This window comes from Hemitrygon akajei, chromosome 17 (genome assembly GCF_048418815.1).
Source record: "Hemitrygon akajei chromosome 17, sHemAka1.3, whole genome shotgun sequence".
Lineage (NCBI taxonomy): Eukaryota > Metazoa > Chordata > Chondrichthyes > Myliobatiformes > Dasyatidae > Hemitrygon > Hemitrygon akajei.
Window position 1 is genome coordinate 25,744,203 of NC_133140.1, and position 8,483 is coordinate 25,752,685.

Genomic DNA, 8,483 nt, shown 5'->3' on the forward strand with positions numbered 1-8,483 from the left:
TTTGCTGAACACCTACGCTCAGTCCGCCAGAGAAAGCAGGATCTCCCAGTGGCCACACATTTTAATTACACATCCCATTCCCATTCTGATATGTCTATCCATGGCCTCCTCTACTGTCAAGATGAAGCCACACTCAGGTTGGAGGAACAACACCTTATATTCTGTCTGGGTAGCCTCCAACCTGATGGCATGAACATTGACTTCTCTAACTTCCGTTGATGCCCCTCCTCCCCCTCTTACCCCATCCTTAATTTTTAATTTTTAATTTTTGTTCTCTCTTTCCCTCTCACAATAACTCCTTGCCTGTTCTCCATCTTCCTCTGGTGCTCCCCACCCACTTTCTTCCAAGGCCTTCCATCCTATAATACTCCCCCTTCTCCAGTCTTGTACCCCTTTTGCCAATCAACTTTCTAGCTCTTAGCTTTATCCCTCCCCCTCCTCTCTTCTCCTGTCATTTCGGGTCTTGCCCCTCCCCCTCCCACTTTCAAATCTCGACTCTTACTATCTCTCTTTTCCATTAGTCCTGACAAACGGTCTTCACACAAAACGTCGACTGTATTTCTTCCTACAGATGCTGCCTGGCCTGCTGCGTTCCACCAGCATTTTGTGTACGTTGCTTGAATTTCCAGCATCTGCAGATTTCTGGCTGTTTGCATTCTATTGGTGGAGGGGTCAGAATGAGAATCAGGTTTAAAATCACGGGCATATGTTGTGAAATTTGTTGTTGTGCAGTAGCAGTATATTGCAACACAACAATAAAAACTGTATGTGACGTTAAGTATATTTAAAAAGTTAGGTGAAATAACAGTGGAAAATCTATAAATAAAATGAAGTAGTGAGGTTAGTTCATGGGTTCAGTGTCCAATCAGGATCTGAATGGCAGAGGGGAAGAAACTCTTCCTGAATCGCTAAACCAGGGGAAGTAAGTTTAAGGGACTGAGAAAAGGAACAAAGTGTTTTTCACACAGTCAGTGTTATTGACATAGAGGGATGATGCGAAGTAGATTGCTCTTTCAAGATGCCACAGAAACATTGTCAAATACCTCAAATATTTGCTGACCACCCTGCCAGTTGAGCACTTGGTTACTCAGTGAGGCTGAATAAAATACTCAGGACTGCAAAACATAGAAACCTGCAGCACTTTACAGGCCCTTTGGCGACAGTGTTGTACCGACCATGCAACCTGCTCTAGAAACTGCCTAGAATTTCCCTACTGCATAGCCCTCTATTTTTCTAAGGCCCATGTACCTATCTAGGAATCTCATAAAAGACCCTGTTGCATCAGCCTCTACCAGCTTCACTGGCAGAGCATTCCACGCACCCACCACTCTCTTGTGAAAAACTTCAATCTGATATCCCCCCTGTACCTGCTTCCAAGCACCTTAAAACAATGCCCCCTGATGTTAGCCATTTCAGACCTGGGAAAAAGCCTCTGGCTTTTCCACACAATGCTCTCATCATCTTACACACCTACCTCTATTAGGTCACCTCTCATTCTCTGTCGCTGTCAGTACCTCCAGCTGAACTCTGTCTTTTTGTGTGTTTCCCCCTAGCTGTCAGTCTGTGGTTTTGTATTGTCATGTGCTCCTGTCCCCACTTCTGCTCTACTCCGGCCCCTGTATCACTGAGTACTCCGTCTCTCACCTGTTTCTCATTATTTCTCAGTATTGCTGTCGCCTGTGTCTCATTGTGCTCCACCTATCATCTGCCTCTCTGTTTATTGTTCCGTGTATTTCACTCCTGTGTTTTCACCTGTTTGTTGCCAGATTGTGCCAGTGAGTTTTCCGGAGCCTGTCCAGCATTTGTATCTGTACTCTGTCTGTCTGAACGTCGACTCTGCCTGTTTCCCAATTCTGCTCACTGGATTTCTCTGGATGTTTAGACCTCTGCCTGAACTTTGCTGCTGACTTTGTTTGCACCTTGGGATCTGCTACTCAATTAATATCACTGTGTGCACAGTACTGGGTCTGCGATTGGATCCCTCTTCCAGCGTCCTGATAGTACAATCTGCCTAGAGTGGATCCAGCAGAACCCAGTCGTCTGAAAGTTATCCTGGAACAACAGGGAGTGATGCTGGTGACACTCCAGAACCAGCTGGCATCTGTGTTTAGGGCAGCGAAGTCGCTTTCTGCTGATGTAGAAAATCTTGGGGCCCAGACTCAGTCACTCGAACTGCCCCAGAGTGTCCAACACAATCTGTGACTGCATCTTCCACCCTGCCCTCTGCGTCCTTGCATGCTCCTCCTGTCCAAGAGCCCCGTTTACCTCCTCCAGAAAAGTACTCAGTGAGCCCAGTACCTGCTGCTCTTTTCTTTCCCAGTGCACTCAGATCTTTGAATTACAACCAAAAATATTTCTGACTGATCGAGCCAAGGTAGCCAATGTCATCATGCCAACTGCCCAGGCTCCCCTTTCTGCATAAGTTTTCAATGATTTTCTGAAGAGATGAGAAAAGTGTTTGATCACCCCAAACGTGGGAGAGAGGCTTCTCGTGAAATGCTGCCCATGCACCAGGGCACAGATCTGTGTCGGATTACGCCATAGAGTTCTGGACCCCAGCCACCTCCAGTGGCTGGAACTCAGAGGCACGGTACAACACCTTCCTGAATGGCCTCTCCATTGACATCATAGATGAGCTGGTCACCCAGGACCTTCCTGCCCCCTTTGAAGCCCTGGTGTATTTGGCCATCCATATTGATATTTGCCTTCAGCAGTACCACAGACGGAGGTGTTCCTGGGGGCAGTGGGTGATTTCCAAGCTGCTGGTCAGTCTATCTTGCCCTGCCAGTTTCCCCCATTTACAATTCCCGTTGCAGAGTCCAAGACTATGCATGTTAACCGTACCCGCCTGACGCTGATTGAAAGACAAAGACGAATCAGCACCCGATCCTGTCTGTACTGTGGCCAGCCAGGCCATTTCATCTCCACTTGCCCAGTAAAAGCCAAGCGCTCACCAGTGGGACCAAGAGTATTGGTGAGTGTGACCCATGTCTGGCCCTCCTCGACGCCACTCACTCTCATACCTGCTTCTCCGGAGCGGGGCGTCCAATCTCCATCCTGGTCGATTCTGGTGCGGAGGAGTGTTTTATAGATTCCAGCTTGGCTGCCCAGTGGGGGTTACCCACGTCTGCTCTCCAGTCACTATTGATGGCCAATGCCTTGAACAGTCAGAGACTGGCTAACATCACCCATGTCACTGTCCTGATGAGTCTCAGTTTATCTAGCAACCATCATGAACAGTTAAGCCTTTATGTTATTGACTCTCCTCAAACTGCCATTGTCCTGGGCCACCCCTGGTTAGTTGAACACAACCCCCACATTGACTGGCTCAGTCACAAGATTGTAGGCTGGAGCCCATTCTGTCAATCCCACTGACTCCAGCATGCTCAGAGCCCTTTGTCTCCAAGCCCAGATCCCCCCCCCCCCCAGAGGAATTTCCAGACCTTAGTGCCATCCCTCCTGAATACATGGACCTCAAGGCTGTGTTTAGCAAGTCCCGGGCCACTTCCCCACTGCCTCATTATGCATGTGATTGTGCCATTGACATCTTGCCTGTCACATCCACCCCAAGGGTCTGCCTATGTTCCCTGTCTGTACCTGAAATAGAAACCATGAATAAGTCTCCGACTGCAGGCATCATCCAGCTGTCTTCCTCCCCTGCTGGTGCCAGTTTTTTCTTTGTTGAAAAGAAGGACGGCTCCTTGCATCCATGCATTGATTACCAGGGACTGAATGAAGTCACTGTTAGAATGGTTACCCTCTTCCGCTCATAACCTCAGTATTTGAACTAGTACAAGGAGTCTCAGTTTACGCCAAGCTTGATCTCAGTAATGCCTATCATTTTGTCCGCATCCATGAAGGGGATGAGTAGAAGATGGTTTTCAACATACATCAAGCCATTATGAGTATCTGGTCATGCCATTTGGTCTCACCAATGCCCCTGCTGTCTTCCAAGCCCTGGTAAACGATGTTCTCTGGGACATGTTGAACCAATTTGTTTTTGTGTATCTTGACAACATTTTGACTTTTTTCTAAGTCCCTCGCTGAACACACAGGTCACATCTGCAGAGTTCTCCAGCGCCTTCTGGAGAACCAGCTCTTTGTGAAGGCTGAGAAATGTGAGTTTCATCGCAATACCGTCTCCTTCCTGTGGCTCGTAATTTCAGGCGGTTCCATTCAGATGGATCGACAGAAGGTTAAGGCGGTGGTTGAAAGGCCCCAACCCTCTACTCATTGGGAGTTGCAATGCTTCTTGGGCTTCACTAATCTCTATCGCCGCTTCATCAGAGAATACAGTACACTGGCTGCACCACTCACTGCTCTTAACTCATTGGCTGTCAGGTTCTCCTGGTCCCCGACTGCTGAAAAAGCATTCTCTGTCCTGAAGGAAAGTTTCATCTCTTCCCCCATCCTGATTCAACCCAACACCGACCGGCAGTTCATTGTGGAGGTGGATGCATCTGATGTTGGTGTGGGATCTGATCCCTCTCAGCCCTCAGCCAAGGATGAGAAGGTACACCCCTGCGCCACCTTCTCTCACCGCCTCACTCCCACGGAGCAGAATTACGATGTCGGAAACCAGGAGCAGCTGGCTGTGAAGCTAGTTCTGCAGGAGTGGAGGCATTGACTGGAGGGAGCAAAGGTGCCATTCTTGGTGCGGACTGATCACAAGAGTCTGGAATATATCTGTACGGCCAAGCTTCTCAACTCCCGTCAACTTCATTGGTTCCTGTTTTTCTCAAGATTCAATTTTACTCTGCCCTTCCGCCCAGGTTCCAAGAATGGAAAATCTGATGCCCTCTCCTGAAGATTTCCCCCATCTGAGCCCCCTGAGGTAATTGATTCTGCAGTAACACTTAATGGAAGCCTCCAGAATTGACCCAAGAAGTGTCGGTGGAGTGGACGGAAGGACAATTTGACAAACTAGAGACGCTGTCACTTTACTCCAAGTTATTTTGACACCTAAACACCTCATCCTTCAGCAGCAACCCATCCTTCTTCAAATAAACAAATCAAAATTCAAAAATTCTTTGTGTATAAACATCTCCCGGGCTTCCAGCCAGATGCTGGTACAGGAAGCCCAAGAAGAGTTTATTTGTCATGTACACTGGGAAAGCAGAAGATCCTTTTTCTCATTGTGTATTTAGTCATTGTCGAAGTGAACCCTGGCAATGGGATTCGCATTCATCCTGCACCATTGCCAGCAATCACCAACACCCTACAGTGGTTGGTTGTCCGTTGTGTCCAATAACAACAGAAAACCTGTGGGGGAGAATTCTTAAAGTGGAAAAGCTGTAGCACTGGGGCAGTTCCACTTTCTTGACCTCTGGAGTCCGTGTCCAGTGGTACAAGTGGTCATCACAAACTGGGAGCTTCCTTGGTTGCAATAGATGACCATGACTTATCTGTGCTCTGTTACCTGCTTCACTCTCAATAAAGCCTTGCAGCATTTCCTTCCTAGCCATTGGATCTCATCCATCCAGTCCACCAGAGGTGACTTCACATACTTGGATAGGCATGTCCCTATCTCTCCAGGGTACAAGGCCCACCGGGTACCCTCTCCTGGTTTAGGCTACCCTGTCCTGGTTTAGTCCACCCATAGAAACAGTGTACTGGGGTGTGGCAACTGTCGCATGCAGACAACTATTTGATAAGAGCTGAGTGTCTGCTGGCGTCCAAAGGTGAGTGCGCTGCTCCAGAATAGTCATGACAAGCTCTCTCACCAGAGGTGCTATCCCTGAACACCCCACACACCCACAAACACCCTAAACATCACTCTTAAATGGAACAGGAGCATCTGTTTGATGGGTAACATGAGGTCAGCATCTTCATTGCAATTCCATCTCTGATGAGATCTACAGAAACTCACCGTGTAACTCACTTCAGAATCCTGGCCCTTCCTCATTCCTGCCCTTCACTATAAGATTGCTGTTGCCACCTGTGGCTCAGCAGGTAGTGTACTACTTCACAGTTCCACCTACCCAGGCTCAGCCCAGTCCTACAGTGCTGTCTGTGTGGAATCTGTACGATCTTCCAGTGACTGCAGGAGTTTCTGCAGGATACTCCCATTTGTTCCCACATCCCAAAGAAGAGTACGTCGGTAGGTTAACTCGTCACTGGAAATTGCCCTACGGGAGCCGAGTGGGAAAGCAATCTGGGTGGAGTTGGTAGGTATGTATGGGAGTCACGACACACTGAAATAACTGGGGAAATAGGATTAATGGGCTTTCTCAAAGAGCTGGCAAATACAGAATGGGCCAAATGGCCTCCTTCCATGATGTGAGAAAATGTGAGATGTATTTTATGTTCCTTCTTTGTAACCAAAATATCTGCAGAATTTGTAATACACTTTATTGCAATTGCAGAAATAAATTACCATACACAAAATGAAATAAATTGCTATGTTTACACATTCTCTCCATTGCAACACAGAAGGATCAAACTCATTCCCTTTACAAACCACCTGAACAGACTCAGTTCCGTTCTGAGTAACATTCTGGCATTTATGATTTAACTGTCTGTTTTATGTGTTAATAAGTCAAAAGAATCTTCCTCCAATTTCATAAAAGTGGGTCACAGCCGATGAAGTCTGTTTTGAAGGATAGTCACTAAAAATGCAGGCAAATAGCACAACAAGACTTCAGAAACAACAAAGTGTTAATAGCCAAATAAACCTGTTCAGGAGCTGTTGCTTGAGTGATGAATATTGGTCAGAACCCAGGGATATCTGGCCTTCTCCTTTGTGGAATCGATCAGTGTGATCCTTCATGTTGTACTGAAGGGGCAGCATGGGCCCTGGTTTCCCTTTTCATCCACACCGGCCTCTCCTCTCCTCTCCCCTCCCAACCCCTGCGGTGCTGCACTCAGCTCACAGTCTGGGACACTGAGGAGAGTGCCCTGTGTAACAGCCTCTCACACACCTCATCCATGTAATTATCCAGGGGGATGTGACTGGTGTTGATCCATTCATTGTAAGAGAACATGTTGTGTTGCTGGTACTCTGAACATGGAGAATGACATATCATGACTGTATTCACTACGTATGAACTGTATGTATAAAGTATAAGGTTTGGGGTTAAAAGTGCAAAGTTACCAGATACTTCAAACCAGCAGGAGTGAGGGAGTCCCTGGGGGTGAAAGGGAGTGTGGAGTTGCAAGAGCCTTGGTGTGATGGATGGGATTGAGGGAGTCCCAGGGTGACTGGGGCAGGAGTGATTGTTGCTGGGTGGGTAGGGGGGAGTGAAGTTGCAAGAGTCTCGGTGAATGGGGTGGGAGCATGGGAACCCCAGGGTGACAGGTACATGAATGTGGGAGTCCCAGGGTGAGAGTTACAGGAGGGATGGAGTTGCAGGGCTTCTCTGGGGAGTCTCAGAGGTAACATCTGGGTTGGAATCCTTGCAGCACTGAGAAAGAAACAGGTCTGACATCAGGTCCGTTAACCTACTGCCACTAAACACCAACTGATCTTTTCCATTCCCTACTGGGTAAAACTGAGTTACCCTCACTGGGACAGAGTCTCGATTCTGTCAGCTGATGTTCCCTTAATTTACTCTTCAATGTAAATGTTACAGCAAGTTTGTGGAATAGTTACAATTACTGAACATAATAATCAGTACAATATAGGTTAGAATTGACACCTGTATGGATATAAAATTTCTTGTAAATGTTCTATATCCTGCAGAAATACATTCAGCTGTCACCAATTGTAATAAACCACTTTTTTTTTTAAAAAGGAATGTTTTTTTCTAAAATTGCTCAAGTAAGTCAGAGGGTATACCACTCTGAAATAAGGAAACTGCTATGCTTTAGTTAGTGTTGTATAATTTCCATTTTCCAGTACATTGGTTGTACTTTCTAATTCCACTCCGCTCAAGGTGGGAAGCTGAAAGAGATGATTGTAGATGTCTAAACAAAGGGTTTTGGCCAAAGACTTTGATTTTATTTCCCTCCGTAGATGTAACCTGACTTGCTAAGTTCCTCTGGCAATTTTCATGTGTTGCACAAAGGTGTTGGCCTGCTTATGATTGACAAGGAAACCAACCTATAAGAAGAATGCCCATAAAGATGGCAAAATTTCAACCAGATATTCTGACAACTGAAGGATACCTTTGCAAATTAAAGTAGTGGGTGATTTTTGTAATTAACATGTACAAGTTGAACATTGAAATTATTAACACTCACAAAATGCAGGAGGAAAAGAATCTAAGGAAAAGAGTACAGTTGACGTTTCAGGCCGATATCCTTCATCAGGACTGGAGGAAAAACGTTGAGGAGTAGGTTTAAAAGGTGGGGAGAAGAGAGGGAGAAACACAAGGTGATAGGTGAAACCCGAAGGGGGAGGGGAGAAGTAAACAGTTAGGAAGTTGATTGGTGAAAGAGATACAGGGCTGTAGTGATGATGGCACTAACTTTGCATCTTTGGAAACAGCTCTATTTCCATCTTTCATCTCTTTTTTCTCCTTTTCAGCGTTCTTTTGAAGACC